The sequence below is a fragment of the Anthonomus grandis genome, chromosome 7, assembly GCF_022605725.1.
Source record: "Anthonomus grandis grandis chromosome 7, icAntGran1.3, whole genome shotgun sequence".
Classification (NCBI taxonomy): domain Eukaryota; kingdom Metazoa; phylum Arthropoda; class Insecta; order Coleoptera; family Curculionidae; genus Anthonomus; species Anthonomus grandis.
The window spans coordinates 15,021,964-15,041,892 of record NC_065552.1 but is presented as its reverse complement, the minus strand read 5'-3'; the positions used below and the strand labels follow the sequence as shown (position 1 = coordinate 15,041,892).

The 19,929-nt window shown below is 30.2% G+C and overlaps 1 protein-coding gene across 1 annotated transcript in view; it reads left to right on the top strand.

Moving 5' to 3' along the window:
• LOC126738161 (ATP-binding cassette sub-family G member 1-like) overlaps positions 1-19,929 on the top strand; it is a 77,453-nt gene that overhangs the window by 38,218 nt on the left and 19,306 nt on the right. The gene's annotated exons all lie outside the window — the stretch shown is intronic.

Sequence of the window (19,929 nt, the reverse complement as noted above, 5' to 3'; positions counted from 1 at the left end):
TGAGGTACACAGACGGTATCAAGTTTAAGCGGAAATAATTCTTTCCTTCAATCACATTATCAATAAATATAAATTATATTATTTATGTTTTATCTATCTGTTATTGATTTATAATACCTTAGAAACGGAATATGTTATGGTAGCAATAATACCTGCTATCACACCTAGGGCATTATAAGCGGGCATTATGATAATTGCTTATCCAATTTTATACAAAAAATAATGTTTCTTTAAATACTAAAAATTAAACTCTATTTCCAAAATAAAAATTACAATTTTGAAATGTCCCGGAAAATGTAGCTGATCCCACTATAGAATGGTCGGTGTTTTTTGTGATGGTAGAGGTGACAGCACTAACGCTATTTTGTATGGTTTGTATATTGTCCATTAAAGAATTTTCAATAGTCGATACGGAATTAACCTCGGAATTAACTGAATTGGCAATCATTTTGGCTACTTTATTTTTGGATGAAATACTTTCTTCTATATATCCTTCAGCTACTGAAGAGCTTTTCCATTTCCCATGTTATTTTAGCATTTTAAACGAAGCACCTGCCTCAACAAGTAAAGTTGACGATGTGCGACGCAAACAGTGGCCGGTATATGCTTCTGCAATTTCCAGTTTTAAAAATTTTGCGATCAATGTTGGGACGCTCCCTATTGTATTTTTTCCAACAGGTTGTACTGTACAGCGACTCTTTCTATAGGTAAGAAAGAGTCTTTGCTCCTTTATTCCAGCTGGTCTTAATGCTGCGTACTTTTTTATTGAATTTAAAGCGCCTAAATCTTCTTCAATGATAGTAAAACTTTTTGAAGTTAAAGTTTTAGTTTCTGGTACGTTTATAACCAAGACCGTTCCTTTATCTTCAATATCATCAGTGGTCATTTGGACCAACTCATCTCGTCTTAAACCTCCAAAAACACCCATTACTAATATGACTTTGTGTACCAAGTAGATATCATCAGGAGCCTTCTTAATAAATTTTATTATTTGTTCTCCTTCCAAAGCTTTAGACTCCTTCGGGACATATCCTTTCGACTTAACTTTTAAAAAAGATATGAGACGATGGTATTGCGAGATGTCTATAATTTTATAGACCATTAACATAGACCTTAGGGTAGAATACTTCGTTCAGAGAGAGTTCGGACTGTATTTTTCCGACTAAAAATATTGGTAATTCTGCAGTTTAGCGGCTTTTGTCAAAACTAACGAAAAATGGTCGGGTTTTTTGCAAAGTGGGTAGATTTCCATATATATTTTTCACTAAGAGTGACGGAAAGCCAAATTTTATCACGAAGAGGGTGTTATCACACACTAAATCACTCACTATAGGACGCGATTAATCATTAGAATAACCTCGTATACCATTAGTTTTGTCAACAAATAGGTGACAACTGAGTTGAGGTTAGGTGTGGTGTTGCCAGTTTTGTTGCGTTTTGTTACTCTGCAGCTGAAGCCTTGTCTCCAGTCTGGCTTTCTTTAAAGTGGAGATTTTTTGATGATAAACTTGCTTATTATTCCATGTTGCCATTGATTACTTAATTTTAACAATTATTGCAATTAGCATATAAGGGGAGGGAAAAAGTAAAATTCCTAATACAGGTATATTGCTTACTAGTAATAATTAATATTTATAAGTTGGCTTTTTTAAATCGGCAAATTTCCACACAGAACGGCAACGATGTAAATTATGCCCAGAGTCTCTCGATTAAGGTATTTGGCAACTGCGCTCGTTGTTTACATTATTTCGCATAGTATAGTATGAGATATTTTGAGTGATTTTAATGCATTTTTTTCTTATTAATAAAAATAAAATCTTTCTTTCAATATCCTTATAACCAAGTGTGAACTGAAAAAGAAAACTCAAATCGTTCTTTTTACAGTTAAGTATTGGATACCAAAATTATTTGTCGGTTCAATTTACTTAGGAAAATATTAATAGAAATGTGTAATTAAGTATATTATTATAATGCTGCAAAATTTTTGCTTATTCGAACCAGTAAACGCCGCAAAAATGTCAACAGAAAGCGGCAATGCCTAGAAAGCCGACACAAAGTGGCAACAATGGATACTTGCATTGCAAACATATCAGGTGTTCTACGTTGACCTGTTTTTTTTTGTTTTTATTAACTTTCTTGTTAAGAATATTTTTTTAACAGATAGAGCATATTTTTCTAGATACTTCAAAAATGTCTTTTTACCTAAATCAGTAAACAAAAAAATGTCAGAAAGACAACATAAAATGGCAACAATGGATCCTTGCATTATAAACACATCAGGTATTCTACATTGCCACCTTGCTTTTTTTCATTAACTTTTTTGTTAAGAATATTTTTTTTTAGCAAAAATAAAAATAATATAAATTTTTTAAATAAAATAAAAGTTAAAGGAATAAATTTTTAGCTCTTATAAAATGCTATTTAATTAAAAAAATATTTAGTGGATTAATAAAATTTATATATTGTATGAAAACTGGGGAAATCGATTTGGCATCATTGTCTAAGGGATGGTAAACTCAAACACCTTGCCTATGATTAGCAGCTATACGCTTATTCTAGGCATTCAATATTCTAAAAATATAACCGTTTATAGTGAATACCTCAACAGTAGCCGCAGTTCATATAAATTGACAAATGAACGACATATATCAATTTATTCCCACAATACATTGATAGGTATATGTGATATGTTTTGTATTAAATTTTTTTTTAAACCGGATCCGCGTTGTCACATATTAAGGCGATGTAATTCATTGAAAATTGAATTGCAATTTCCGCGATAGAATTATTGTTTAAAAGGTAAGTACTACTGATTTAATTAGCCAACATAGCATACACTTTGGGAGTTATGTTCACACCAAACAGCTACCTCAATTACTTTTAGTTACTTCATTCAAAAAGTAGCGCTATCGCTGACCATAATATTCTTGTAATCATTGGAATCAAGAAAGGCTAAACAGTAATGATTTTTTAAGCCTTCAACCGTAATATTTTATGAAATGAATAGACCCATATATAATTATTAAATATATCAGATATAGATGTTTCTCAAAGCTATATTGCACAAAAGCAATAGTTTTTCTTGAATACGAACTGCATAGTGGATGACAGGGTACTTTTTGTCATTATTGTAAAAATGGTTCACAACGATTATTGGATTGTTAATTTAATTATTTGATTTTCTAAATCGTAGAAACAATTATAAATTATTAAATGTGAGCCGTGAATGTTGTGTTATATGAACAAAGCTGTATTTTTCTAAGTAAACATCAAAAAGCCTAAAATCCTGTTTTAATAATATTCTAAATATTAAGATGTAACCTTAGCCTGCGCTAGATGATTACATTAGCTAATACCAGCTCTCTAACCGATACGGCTCGACTTGTGGGGGTACGAATAATCCCTGTATGCCTGAAATTGTGTTGGCAGGGTATAGGCAAAAAAAAGTTTATTAGACAAGCCGCTCTACACTTTATAGCTAGGTACTACAGTCAATTTCAAACTTGCACAATTAGTCGAGAAATAATTGGCATAACGTCAGAGGTGGCTGCTATAGTAACAGCGATTTTATAGGAGTTTAATAGCTTAGAACTGCCGATGAGCTAAAAAGGAAAATATGTTCCAATCCAAAAAAGGAAAGTATCTTACTTTTTACAAATGAAAATTACTTCCATAAATTTAGAAAAACCATAGACATCACTTTGTCAATGGATGACTCTTTCTCATATATAAGGAACTCTAAGAGTTAGGCTAGCAAAATATAAGGTTTTATGCCAAATTAATCGCTCGGCGATTCAGATCAGGAACAGTAAAATACGTAATACAGGAAGCTAAATGAAAATTTTGATTGAAAATTTTTGATTTGAAAAAGCGACATGAATTTCGCGAAAGCCTCTAGCTACTAGCACTACGCTTTCAGAACATAATCAAGTGATTGACTTTTAAATAATAATTACTGAATTAAAAAAAAAATGTTTATATTGAAAAATCATTATTTAAATAATTAATTCTGGCAGATCTTGTTGAACATTGTTGCGAAAACAAGATTAATTAAAAATAAAGTCATTGAATTTGATCTGACTTCCGGGCTTTAATCAGCACTAAACGCAGCGAGGTCAAGTTCCTTTAAATGAAGTTATTGACTTGGATTAACACGAATTAATTCGTAAGAAGCGGCTGTCTGCAGGGACCCGATCCAATGTTGTCAGATTGACAAGATGTTGGCGCAAAATGATTTTCTTTTTTTGTTGAGCTGGTTTTGGTTGTGTAATATTTTATCTAATGAGGATTTTACACTAGGAGTGCAACATATGCATTAAATATTTAAAAAAATAACATAATATTACAATTATTATTATATAAAAATATAATTAATTTTTTCTAAATTATTTAAATATAGAATTTATCAGGATAAATATAAAAACACCATTTGGAGTTAATATTTGTAAAAGTTTAGACCTCCATTGATGAAGTATATCATCCCAACCGTAAAACCGCAAATAAGTATAATATGTACTTTTCTGTATTATTTATTATTATGGTATTAATAATAAATAATATTTTAAAAAAGCAAATTTTATTTAAATTTCATGAAAATGCAATTTACAAACATTAACAGAATTATGTATACATACTGAAATACTACATGTAGCTTACAGATCATAGTTGTAATATCCTTGTTTATACTATAAACCTGACTATCAAAATTCAGATTAAGTATAGAGTTTTTTTAAATAATTCTTTTTCTTCCAAATTTGGTTTAGCCATTCTGATGTTGTTAGTTTGTCTCTTCGTTTTGGTTAATATAAATATCAGTTGTTTGATTATTACCTATTTGCTGGCTCTAGAGACATAGATTTATTTGCTCCTGATACGTGATCATTCTCATATTCAGGTAATATGAAATATTTTCTACAAAAAGTCAGTTTATATATACATAAATAGTTAAATAATATTATAAAACTTAATTCTCTGTACCTAGATCCAAAATCTATATTGAAGAGGATTATCTTTTATCTCAGAAAAAATGTAGTGATTCTAAATATATCTATTTAATCTGAAAAATGTATCACACGTTTTTAAATATTTAAATAGATGTTTTTCCTGAAAGTAGACGATTGTCAAGACGATTGGTTTTCTTCATCATTCTGCATTTCTTTTCTATGTCTATTAAAATTCGACTGGGTCAAAAACAGTTTTTCATAAATTGCGCGATATATTGACATTGTTAAGTGTTATACTATAAAACAGTGTGATATGATAACTACTATGAAACAGTGTACCTGACCCCTATGGAGTACTGAAAAATTGAAAGTAGCAACGCCGGAATCAATCCTTGCAGACAGGCTCTTAGAAGCGCCTAGAATTCATATAATGAACCTATTATGAAAATAGTACAGTCAATGAATTAATTTAATATAAATAAGAAAATTTATTGCTTCTATTTCGTAAACATCAAAATTATTATTAAAATATTTTACTGTAATATAGATATTACAATATTTTATCATATTTTTTTAGTTTGTCTTATATTTATTAGTTTATCAGGCCTTAATTATACTTCCTTAGTAAATTTTTACATAGCATGTTTTTAAGAAATAATGTTTAAGAAACGTATGTTGATCAAAGTTATTATCTTGAAATATTTTTTTCAATCCGGAAACAAATAATACAAGGCATAAAAAAAGTTTATTATTGTTATCTAAAAACTTTGAACTTTCTTGTAGCTTAATTATTAATCATTATCAGTAAAACCAAACAAATAACTAAAGTACCGGCTTATCTTTAAGTGTATGTTACTGGAATAATATTTGTCGCAAAAGTTCAATGTCAGTAATGGAAAATACTCTTATTTTGATCAATGAAGCTCCTACATAGACTATCATGTGTTGTGACATTGACAATAATTTACTCTTTTATATTATTTTGTAAAGTATGTTCTGGTATATGAACGAAATATAATTCATAGATTCTTAATTTTTTTTTAAATATTATTTTAGCTCATCTTGGATTTTCTCTCATATAAAATAGTATTTAAAATAAACTATTCTATTTTAAATACACTTGATTACTTATATACTAGACACTTTTTTTTAAGGTATTAAATCTTGTCAAGCGAAATATTTTTTTATACAATTAATGTATATTTTAAAGTATTACTTTAGGCTCTCGAATGACATACTTAAAAATCCTAAAATAAAATTTCAAGGTTACACCTTGCAGTATCTATTAGAGGCTTAGAACAATGATATACTATCTCTTGAACTTGAAATATATTCTTGATAAAAATATGTTGTTCTGCCGATAAGTCGCATCAATTATAGAGTTTATGAGTAATGATTATAAGTGTGCAGAAGTACATTTAATGAATTATTTAATGTGGTAGTTAGTTGGAAATTAACTACCGGGACAGTACTGCTACGGCTCGACCCGGAGTGTACAGGAGATGGAAACGAACATAGGAAAATCCTTTTCGCTAGGGAAACGCATTATAGTTTTCCCAGCGGAGGTGTTTTCTTTACTTGAAGTAGTACTAGTAACTCAAGCTACCCTCAAGGCGATCCAAAAACCCATTGCCAGGTCAGCTCTAATGCAGAAACAAATTGGAAAGACTGGACAGTGGCAGGACACAAGAAAGTGAGACTAAAGTAGGTCCCAGGACAGCAGAATATCGAGGGCAATGAACCAACTGATTCTGGAGTTTGGAGCAAAAGGACTTTTAGGCGTACTTGCTGAGCTCTTGTGCCCCTCCCCCTTAATATACTACAATTATACTACTAATTGAAATTTAAAAGTTTTTTATTTGATCAAAATACTAAAAATACAAGACATAGTCAAAAAATACAAAACGTATTTAGACAAGAACATATCACTCAAAATAGTTTCGAATTAAATAGGAATGTTGACCAAGATCAAAGACGATCTTACAAGATCATTATAATTATCATTATCATTATCAAGATCTTACTTAGGTAAGGTGGCTTTCCAGTGTTTAAAATCCTATTGATAAATAAAAATATAAGATATTTAAGTGTGCTCGAAGTAGATAAAATTCCATTGTCATTAAAAAATGGCGTTACGTGCATTTAAATGGAATATTAAAACAGAAATGTAAACAAGAGTTATGATTTTTTGGTATTGAAATAAAATATACCACCCTGAGGGAGCTGTGGTTAACAATGCCTCCATAATCAAATAGAGATAGAATTATATTATGTGTTACATAAGAATTACTTAACTTTAGATGACAAGTGTATGTACATATCGGCCACATAAAATTAAAATAAAAGAGGGCCCAAGATAGAACCTTATGAAATTCCTTTGTGTACTGGTAAATATTTGGATTTCTTATTTAAATTTTGATTATGTAACAAGACGCAATGAGAATGATTTTTAAGGTAGGACTCGAGAAACTTAACACATGTGGTAGAAAGAAAGTGATGTAATTTTGCAACATATTATAATCTCTAGTGTTAAATGCCTTCCCAAAATCCAGAAGCCCTCCAATACCTAATAAAATCTAATGTCAATCAGTTTAACAAGATACGTTGTGGTCTTAGAACATTGGATACACTAGAATAAACAATGGCTGCTTTGGATTGATCGCAACATCTAGACAGGGAGCAAAGGAGATATTTTGTTGATAAACATGCTTAGTATTCCATGTTGCCAGTGATTACTCATTTTTAACAGAAGAAAATAAAGTGATATAATAAATTATTATGATTAGCAGAAACTGAGTTGCATTCTTTATTTTAAAGCAAAAGAAATAGTGAAACTCGTTTAATAATCAAAACTATTCTGTACTATATTTACACTAAACACTAATAATAATTAATATTTTTAATTTGGATTCTTTAAATCACAAAATTTTCACACACAGCGGCAACGCTGTAGATTTTTCTCAGAAATATTCTCGCGATAAAGGTATTTGGCAACTGCGCTCGTTATTTCCTTTTGGATGGTGCACCTTCCGTATAGTATTAGTATAAGTTCGTACAGTATTATATTAAAACCATGTTTTGAGTGTGTTTAGTGCATTTTTTAAATCAAGATTATGACTTAAAACTCCTTTTTTACTAAAAAATTATAAAGAAGTATAAAGTGGGTCTAAAAAAAAGAAATTCAAATTGTTCTGTTCAATGGCTTCATCCTTCTAGGTTATAATATTATAAAAGGCGGCATATTTGTGAAGTATCTATTAAATAATGGATATCAAAATATTAATAAAAATGTGTAATTAAGTATATTATTATAATCTAGCAAATTTATTGCTTATTTGAACCCGCAATGCCGCAAAATTAATGTCTGCAAAAATGAAGGTAGTGTCTGGTCGATATCCGGCAAACAAATCGAGAACGCAGCATATGTCGTTTGCCAGGAACATTTTTAGTCCGCGCCCATTATTACTTAATCAATATAATGCCCGTATCTTTTGAAACTCCAAAGTTTTAGTAATTTTTGGTCTAGATGTTAACAACTAAATCGGTTTATAGTGGGTATAATCCGCGACAAACTAAGGAAATTAATTAAAAGGTTAACTTTCAAAGGATTTAAATTAAACTTTTTTTTGTACTTTCTTACCATACACCCTTAATAACTTTCTTAAAAACAAAAAAAAAAAACACGTCAAATTAGATATACAGGGGGACGTTTAATTATGCATTTACTGAAGTTCTGTAATGACCTCCTCACTTCCAGCTAACCTCACTTTAATATGTCAAATGGGAACCCCATCGTGTGATACATCATAATAAGCAGCGTAAAATTCTCTATTCAACGGTACCAAAAAAAATGAAATTGGTAAATGTGTAAGCAAATAGTTAGCGAAAATGTCTAGAAATAATGAATATTTTATTTACGCCAAACTTTGATATTTTAAATGAATACTTTTAGTGTGGTACCTACATCATTTTAAAATTCTTACATTTTTTATAATAGATCATCAAAAAAAAAAAAAAAATACAAGCAATTTAGAAGTTAAAATGTGTGGTAACAAACAGTACATTTAGTTCAAGCAAATTATTTATTTTTTTAAGTAAAGAATGTGTACCGTTATTTGCGAGAAAAAAGAGTGTCTTCAAATTTTTTGCAAAAATTTTTGCAGTCTTATAACTTTGTATGTGAATTTATTTCACTTACATTTTTTGCGAAACCTACCTAATAGGTACAAAAAAATACTGCAATACCTTACATTTTTAAGGCGTTTAAAAAGCAGGCGATTTATTATTATTAAAACTCAGTTTGACGCGTGCAATTTTTCAATTTTAGTTAAAACAGTGAGTAAAATGGTGTATACGCTAGCCGAAAGAATAGAATAAGTTTCCGTTATGGAGCTTAAGATCGGTGTGCTCGCAGAACCGCGAGAGCATTTAATGAAATGTATCAAGATAAAAACGTGTGCCATAAATACGTATTAGAATTGATACGAAAATTTGAAGAGACGGGATCGATTTGCAATAAGAAAAAATATGAAAATAGAGTTGTTGATGAAGCATGCCAAGTTGATGTACTAGGACAATTTGCTATTGATCCAACTTTGTCTATACCAAAAGCCGCAAAACTAACAAATATTTCCACTGGTTCCGTACATAAAGTTTAAAAAAAAAACAAGTTCTTTCCTTATAAAATTCATATTGTTCATGAACTCGGAGAAGATGATTTTGATAGGAGAATTCAATTTTTTGAAGTGATGTGCCAGCGAATTAACGACGATCCCCATTTATTGAGAACGCATTTGCTTCAGTGACGAATCGACCTTTTTTTTAAATGGCCTGGTGAACAGACATAACTGTAGATACTGGAATAATGAAAATCCGCATGTTTTTCGGGAAGGCCATACCTTTAAATTTAATTTTATAATAAACGGATTTGAGATGGTTGCAAACCTCTACAAACAAAAGTTTTTTTCTTAAAAATTATTGACTTGATGGCTATAACTGCCAAAGAATATGGATTAAACTTTTCCTTAGAGCCGTTAAAGCTACACAGCCCTTTATATTTTTTAACATCTAACAATTCAATAACTTTTTACCAAAAAACCTTTGCGACCATCTCAAATGCGTTTAGATATTTATTATAGAAAAAGAGTAATGCAAATCCTTTGGGAGCATTTTTCATTTCTTTAATATTCGACTGTGTAATTTCACAAAAAAACTTTAGTTTGTAGAGGTATATAACCACTCTAAACCGATTAAGTTATTGATTATTAATATCTGGACAAAAAAATATTAAAATTCCTTGGGAATTTCAGGAGATACGGAGATTATATGAATTAAATACCAGCGGGCGCAGACTATAAATAGGTCGCAAACGACATATGCTGCGTTCCAGAATTGGTTGCTAGATATCGCTTAAAGATATAAAAAAATATCTAGAAAACAACACAAAGTGGCAACATCGGATACGTGCATTGTAAACATAGAGGTATTTTACATTGCCAAATTTTTTTTTCATTATGTTTTTTGTCAGGAATCTTTTTTTTATTCTGGAAAATTTGTTGATTACTCTCAAAGAGATCTCATGGTCATTAGTCAGCAAATAAATGAAACTTTTAAAGAGTGCACTTTTTACCTGTTACAAAATACAAGACATTAAAAAAATATGTAGTTAGTGGATTAAGACAATTATATATTGAATGAAAAATTGTAAAGTCGATTGATGTCTGAGAGATGATGAACTCAAACAACCTCGCCTATGGTTTGCAGCTAGGCTTATTCTAGGCATTCAATGTTCTAAAGTTGTGGTACTCAAATTTTTGCGGAAACCAGACTCGCCTCCAGAAATAATGGAAAATTTATCTAAAAATCACCGCATTTCTTCACAGATATGATTTTATACAATTTTAGATATTACTGATAAAATACTTATAGGCCTTAGATCTTTAAATTCTTTTATATCATTTACTTTTGGTAGAGGAATTTATAATCGCTTTTTCAAAAGGCCAGGAAAAATATTTCATGAATACACGTATTTAATATATTTAAGAGTGAATTTTTTATAGAATTTGTTATATCATTGTATTCACTTGCATCACTTTTAATTGCCTTGAAAAATGGTGATATAAACTAGGCTTATCTAGTCGATTAAAAGTCAAGGGTGTAAATAAACGCTCATGCCGATTATGCCTTTACCAGGAAAACCTTTTCATAAAGGTTGTATCAGCAGCTCTATGGGAACGAACATAATATTTATTTATATTTATCAGCATTAGCCAGCTCTGGTGGGATTTCAAAGGTATACTTATAAAACAGATTTAAACGTTTTGCGTTAGTCCAGAAATCCTTTCCAGTTTTTACAGAAAATTAATTAGAGTATGTGATTTTTCATCTATTAATAGCCTGATTAGTAAAGTTTCTCAAAATTCGATAACGTCTTAAAAGAGCTTCCTTTTTATTTTTAACATAACTAAATGTTTAATATTATTGGTGATCCACGAAAAATCAAAAAATGCCTGCTCTTTGACCTTTTTTTAACGGGTGGATATTTATTAATCAAAAAGTAACTTTTTCATTTACGTTATAGAGTAATAAATATGCTCCCAACGTAACTGGCTAACTTGCTTGGGTAATTCCGGAATTCAATATATTTTTCATAGATTTTAAAGGCTATAAATTAAAAGAAATATAGACAAGAAAATAATCTGTTAAAAGCTCTGATACAGGATGTGATTTAGTAACTGAAGGTAGAAGATTACTACTAGTGATTTTTAAATTAATTGTGCTCTATTATTTTTGATATTTAGATGAAAAGGCTCGGAGACACTCTGAGAAAGGTTAAAGGTTTCTAGTATTTTGAGGAGCTTAAATTTAGAATCAGATGGGTATGAAAAATCAATATAGTCATAATCGCTCTTATCGTGCGGGTGTATCGGATTATCAACGACAAACTTTTGTAGTTACGTTTCATTTCAATTTGCGCAACAAAGTTTTTTAACTACAACGCGTCAGATAAACGAAACAGATATATGCAGCGTTAATGTATCAAAAGAAGATAAAATAATAAATATCAGTGGTTCTAAAACAATTACTTTCATAACAAACGTGCCTGTCTTGTTTCGATTGACGGATGACATTATTTGTCACAAAATAATTTAAATTTTAAATCATGGACAAAAAAAAGCCTTTTTGTGGATTTCTAAATCCTCAAGCCAATCAAAAGTAATAAAAGCATAGGTTTTCGCTATAAAAAAGACTGCAATCGAAGATAGAAGATATGTGTGTGAACTACCAAATATTGTGAGCCAACGAATAGGATTTTTAGACAATATACACAAAATGAAAAATCAAAGTTAAGGAAAGTGGTATTTTTAGATGAAACTTGAATATTTTCAAACGGGAGTGGAATAAAATCTTGGAAAGATAAATCTGTAAAAAACGTGAAAAGAAAAAAAAGATGTGGTCAGGGAAAACGATTTATTATTTTACATGCCGGGTCTTCAACGGGATTCGTTCCAGGTGCAAGTTTAATTTTTAGTCTAAAAGTATGAATTATCATGACAATATGAATTGCGAAATGTTTGAAAAATGGTTAAAGTAAAAACTTGCAAGAACCTTCCTTAATAGTCTTAGACAATGCGTCGTATCATTCAAGAATTTTAAATAAACAACCAAATGGAAGTTGGAGAAAAAGCGAAATTTATGAATGGTTAGTAAAAGAAAATCAGAATCCCTTGCCATATATGCTAAAACCCGAACTTCTTTCAGTTGCAAAATCGCTGAAAAGACCAAAAATATATGCTGTTAACGAAATAGTACGTGAATATGGCCATGAAGTTTTAAGATTGCCACCATACTATTGTCAGTTTAATGCCATTGAGCTTATATGGGCCGGGTCGAAATCTTATTATGAGAAGCATGTGGGTGCTGGGCTTAGATCTGACCAGGTTGAAGCTGTTTGGAATGAGGCATTGAATTACATCACAAAGGAGTATTGGCGGAAATCAGTGGATCACACAGAAAACATTATTAGAACCTGGTGGAAGAGAGAAAAAGTACTCGATATCCAAGTTGAACCATTGATCATTGCTCTATTTGAAGAAGATTCGGAAAATGACGAAGAGTGTTCCGACTCTGTTAGTGATAATGATAGTTATAATTAGTTTCTTTTTTTAGTCAAATTTGTTACTTCATTTTTACACATTCACTTAAATCTTAAGTCTTCGGCTTCTTCCATTTACACTTCGTTTCCTGCTTGGAAATAAGATTGTTCTTGTTTTCATATACAACCTTTTGCACCATTCTTAAACTAATTCCAAGCGCTTTAGCTACTTCTTTTTGTACAGTCTAAGCAATCCCTTATTTTCTTTTTCGTTATTAAAATAATTAGTTTTCTTTTTGCATTTCGTTTATTATTTAGGTATGATTAAAAAGTACAAAATTTTTTTTTAACAAAGCTAAGTAAATAAATTTAATAACACAACTTTTTTAATTTTCTGTGCATCAACTTATAGATTGGGTCGAACGACAAATAATAAATCATAAAATTAAAATGTCATTTTAAAATTGAGATTGTAACATGAACTTGCCTTTAAACAAAGAAAGTAGTTTTCTGTCTCTGACTACACTGCATCACACACAATACAAATTAATTGTTTGTCATTATACCAAAATGTATAGTTTCCCAATAATTATTACAAAAAAACACAATCACACATAAACAAAGAAGAAGACAAGATCAAATAATCGTTAAAAATTAGACGCTGTGCCCTGAAATCGACAAATTAGTATGTTATGCACATACATAGGGTCATGCTAAATCGTATACTAATTTCTCAAAAATTTAGGTAACAACCATTTTTAAATGAAATATGTACAATTTTAATGAAAGGCTAGGGAGGCATTTTTGCTCTCATAAAAAAATATAAAATGCTTAGATTTAGATACTATTGCCTAAAGAAAAAATTTTATTGAAAATTCCGTCTATTTCGGACAATTTTTCAAAAAAGAAAAGTAAATATTATGTCTAGCAAATAAGCAGAATATAGCGGGGATTCTAGGCATATACCGATGAGGCGTATACCCAACGGGCTTTATACTTATGGGCTTTTTCACGTCATGAAAGGAAATAACCAACGTATGTTTTACATGTCGAATCTCGGATATGTAGTATTCCGCAGACATTTTTACGGCGTTAAAGGCATCACGTCAGTTAATAATTATGATCTAAGGTGTACACGTAGCTTTAATATGTCACATGACGGCGTTCAATGTATTGTCAAACTCTCAAGGAAATAACATTTTGGCAGCCACTGATTTTTCAATTTGGTTCATATTACGTGGTGACCTTTGAACCCGCACGATAAGAGCGAAGGCGCCTATATTAAAATCACCAGCGAGAATTACGAAATTATAAAGTGGAACAGTAATGCTCAAGAGATCCTCGAGAATATCCATAAAAACATATATTCCAGATGAAGGCAAGTGATAGAAACATTAAAAAATAAAATTTTGCTTTTTATGAAAAAATATTAATCCTACAGCTTCAAAATTCTATTTATTGAATCCTGAATCCTGATCAGAAGCTAACCTCTGAAGTCTCTGAGATTAAACTCTGAAATATCAAACTTAAGTATTAAGATATGTCGCAAGTTCGTCAAACCTCGTATTCAAAGATCTCATGTTCAGATGAGCTGTTGCCACATTATGACTTTTCCGGGCACTGCTTTTATATATAATTATACACATAAGTACAAACCGAAACATCAAACAAGTGGAGCCATAAAATAGCCTACGATTGATAGCCATAATCATATGTCGATCCTATAGAAAATTGACCTAATAGAAATAATATACCTTACCCTATTATATAATTAAAGATTAAATAATGTTTTACTTAAAAAAATTCAAATGTTTGCAAACTGAAATAAATGCATCCTCAGTATTATGAAAGTTTGTGACATAATGTTGATACATAAAAGCTAAAGAAAAGATATATACAAAATTGCATCCGTAAAATAAGCACTTCGAAAATAAATTCGAAATTATCCTTTAAGTATCTTTGGAGTAAAAACGTGATATGCAAATTTAAAAATTACCCATTACTTTACTTAGACATTATTTCATAATACCAATTATACTCCTACCCACAAAATTTAATTTAGGATAAAATTTATGACAAAAAAGTAATGTTTACATACTTTAAAAAAGTAAAAATTTAATTATGTAGAATTGAGTACTCTTATTTAAGTATTCATGGTGTAATATTTAATTTGTGATGCAAAGAATATTAAATTTACATACCAAAACGACTATATGATGGATCACAAATTTATTGTAAAAGCTATTTTTTCCTTGAAAACTATTTCTATAGATTAATTTCTATGTATTTTGTAGAATCGTAAAGGTAAATAAAATAAGACTATTATTCTCATTCAAATCAGAAATCAGGTATCAAATAAACATACCTTAGTTAGCATTTTGACTTTTAAAATTCACCAACATAACATAGAATTTATGAATCACTCCTCTTTACTCCTGCCTAACATTCTGCATTGTTTTTGCATGTCCTTCACACTACACATACACTTTACCACCCCTTGTCAAACAACCTTTATGAAAATGTAATTTTGTTGCTATTTGTAAAGGTTTGCCTCAATCAAGGTCAATCGAAAGTTGTTCTAAAAACATATTAAAAAGTAAAACAAATATACTGAAAGGAACAAAATTAACTTTATAAATATGAAGATATTTTTTTGCTTTGTAGGCATTTTAGGCAACTGAAAATTTGTAGAGGTTTTTCCTGTTTTAATTAAATTTTGTTTCGAGCTTCCAATATTAATTTTAAAATTTCGATAAGTTTCTATTCGTCTGTTTTTGTCAATCTTTGTCAAAAATATTCTTTTACACTCACTTATTTTATCTAATTTTTGTATATTTTTAGAAGTCATTTAACAATACAAAGTTTCCAGTCTTTTCTAATACCTTACTAAAGCCTACTTTTCTATATATTGCATGGTAATTTTCTTTAATTTTAAAAACAGACCTATTTTTAAGTGTTCCGTCAACTACTCTACTAAACACTATAAATCGTCAAAAATTGAAATACGATCGTAAATTGTGACTTGTTCATTTTTGCTTTTTATAAAATATACTCTAATTTAAGCTTGTTTTGGACTTGTTGGGCTTTGCTTTAAATCAATCGATGTTCTCTATTGTTTTAATATTATGGGAGTTGTTTGGTTTTAAAGTAAAATAATAAATCCACAGCCCAATTTACAGAAGACTTGTCAAGTTTTGCTGAAATACTCATATATTAATGGGTTTTAGTGTATAATGCACACTAAAATCCGGTAATATTCCATTAATGGAAGATTCCAGTCCAAACTCAATTGTGGGCTTAAAGAAATAAAAAGGCTTTAACTTCCAAAACTACCAAAAGATATGGGTAAACATTTCCTTTAAGTTTTTTTTTTAAATTTCTTTAACATTTCACTTTTTAATTATTTTTTACAAAAAAACCATAAGTAGATGTAGTTATTCATTGTTAATATTTGAACATAAAATTATTAAAATTTCTTGGGAATTATAGAAGATGCGGACATTATGTCGATTAAATAACAGCAGGTGCGGACTATAAATAATTTGCTGGCAAACGACATATGCTGCGTTCTCGGTTATTGTTGGATATCAATCGGACGCTAGCTTCACACACATGCAGAAATATTTATAAAAAAAACACAAAATGGCAACAGTGGATACTTGCATTGTAAACATGTGGGGTTCTACATTGCCAAGTTGCTTTTTAAGGCTAACATATTTTTGTTTGAATGAAAATATAATTTTCAATGAAAATGTGTAATTCCTTCTTTGTCCAGGAATTATTGAAATAAAACAAGTTTCCAATTTTGCTTTCAGTTGCTGTTTTCTAGATATTTTGTCTTCGAAAAAAAACTGTTCAAAACTTTATAAGCATTTAATTACAGTCGGGATTTTATATGTTAAGGTTAGTAATAAGTAAAAAACCTTTTCTCTAAGAAAAAATTATGAAGAAATTTATACGAGGATCCAAGTGGTGCTACTCGTACTTCTTTTGAATTTTCTTATTTTCCATAATTACTGTCCACTTTATACCCACGTTAAAGCCTATGCAGATATTGCGGTTTACTTTTTTTGTCGTTGTAATTTTTGAGAGTTGAATACGAAAGCTTTGTGGGTTCTTTGTAATTTTGTAATTACGTAATAAGGTATTTCTGCAATAATCTTTGCAATAAACGTTTGTTTTAAAATCAACTATTTGTGAAATTTTTGTGGTGACAACATTCTAACAAAATCTCTCGCCTTTGTTCAAATAGGTTAAAAAATTTGTTTGATTATATCCGTAGGTAAATAAAAATAGTTATTTATGTAACAAGTGTGAAATGATCCTTTTTTATAAATGGAAAATTTGTCAATTTGTCAAGATGTGGACAATTCCCATGACTTAAAAAAGGCGATTTTACACACCTGTAATATACAAGAATTTTTTCTACTACCGAAGAAAACATGAAAAATAAAAATAAAAAATATAAAATTACTTTACGCACTAGTGCTTAAAAAAACTCCAAAATTGTTGACAAATTATAAATTAAATGTCAAATAAACGTCAAATTACTTTGAAGCTTTATAAACTCTGGAAAGTTTGTAAGGTGAGTATTTTACGCACAGTAGTAGAAAAAAATATTGACTATAACAATAGCAAATATATTTTTGAAAAATGTTTATTATAAAGTTGTTTTATGTACTTTAGACAATATATCATTGCTTAATTTTGTTACAGCATTAAGTAATGCTGAAAAGAGTCAATTTTTACTTACCAGTAATATTATCAGTTACATTTTTGAATTTTTCCACAAATTTTATTATCATATAAACATAACATGTATTGACTATTTTCCATGTATAGACTTCTGTGTTGATTTTTTTTCATATTCCCTTATACCGTGCGGCCTACGATAAATGAAAACTTCACTCACTTCTTTACTTTAGCAATATAAATAAAATTTGGTATATAATTAGGTTGCCAATTTTAGGACAGATTTACTTTTTTTGGTTTAACGGGAAATCGCTTTGGTTTTTAAATAAAATCTTAAGTGTGTTTCTATTTTATTTCATAAGAAATGATATTCTAAAAAAAATGATACTCCCTTATTATTAAATAAAGTTCTCTAAATGTTTTAAAATATTAAATATCTTATTAAAACTTAGAAACAGAAAACAATTCTACGTTAAATTAGAAAATTAAACAGAACAAAAAAGGTATATTTACCTGCATGTCAAATAGTTTATATAATTTTTTTTAAACCAAGAAATAACAAAGTGCTTTCTTTTATCATGTACGGTATAGGAAACGTATCAGGGACAAATACGGATTGTATAACTCTTCTGAGTTAATAAAACAGCAAAAATTAATTACTAATAGAACAAATTAAGTTGTAGGAAAATAAAATTGCAGCTTTTAATATGATTTCACAGTTTGCTTAACAAATAGAATCCAATATTGGAGTATGGCAAATCTAATTAAATTAGGTATTACTGCAGCCGTTAATCAAAGAGAAATTAAGAACATGATTCTTATGAAATTGTTGAAAAGATACTGCTTGTTTGCCTTAAGTAATACAAGGCGGCACAAAAGTAATGACTAATTTAAACCGGCAGCCATTTTGTTATAAATTGAAAAAAAAAGAGCTCTGTTGTCGAAATAAGTTTATTTAAAGTATAAGATTGATGACATTAATTGGAAGAAATTATATCGCTCAAGTGGCCATCTCCCTGATGCATAATTGCGCTCGTTTTACGGCATTTTTAATTGTTGCTCACAAAACCTCTGGCTCCAAATTGGCGATTTCTTCTTCAATGTCAACTTTTAAGGCTTGTAAGGTGCGTGGTTCGTTGTGGTCAACGCGAGATTTTAAAAAGCTCCAAAGGAAGAAGGTAGGTGCGGTTAGATCTGGCTATCTGGAATCTCCATCGTTGCCCGAGCTGTGTGAGCGGTTGCTCCGTCCTGTTGGAACCAACAATGATCAAGACCCAATGCAGCAATTTGCGGAAAAAAAAACTGGTTTAGCATCTGCCTGTAACGCTCACCAGTTGCGGTTACGGTGGTGTCATCGGGTCAATCAATCACTTTTTCACTGCAAATGTCGCACCAAACAGTCACTTTCGGGGGATGAAATGGCTCTTCATGCATTTCACGTGGATTCTCTGTGCCCTAGAAAGGCAAATTTTGTTTGTTAACACTTAAGTGGAAATGAGCTTCGTCGGACATCATGATTTTTGATATGAAATCATCCTGTTCTTGGACTTAAGTTTAACAGAGTATGGCAATAAGTTAACCTTGTCTGATGGTTAGCAGGCAGCAATTCGTGAACAGTTTGCACTTTGTATGAAAACATTTTCAAATGTTTCACTAAAATTTGCTGCAAGAAACGTCTACTGATGCCTACTTGTGTGCATTGTCGTCTTGTTTGTGGATTCTCTCTGACGTCGTCGGCGATAACAGCGATGTTCTCGGCCGAACAAGCAATACGAGGCCGGCCACTTCTTGCGGTATCTCTAGTGGACCCAGTTTGCACGAGGCGTTCGGGCAAACGCTTAATTGTTCGAGCACATGGAGCATGACGATTAGGAAAATGACGACGAAATTCACGCTGCGTTAAAACAACAAACTGAAAATTTGTCAAATAAGCAGTAACAATAATTCCGCGTTCTTAAGGTGTGTATCGTTTCATCACTTCTTAACAACTAATTCCTTATATATCGACATCATAAATATCAAAGTACAGTGACAATTTGGCGTCATTTGTAAAAATTAAGGTACATTCACATAACATTACTTTTGCGCCACCTGTTATATTAAGTTTATCAAAGCAATCAGTATGGAATATATAATAGTAATAAGTCCGTCATTATATTTAGTCGTTAGAAAATAGGTAATGTATTAGTTACATATATT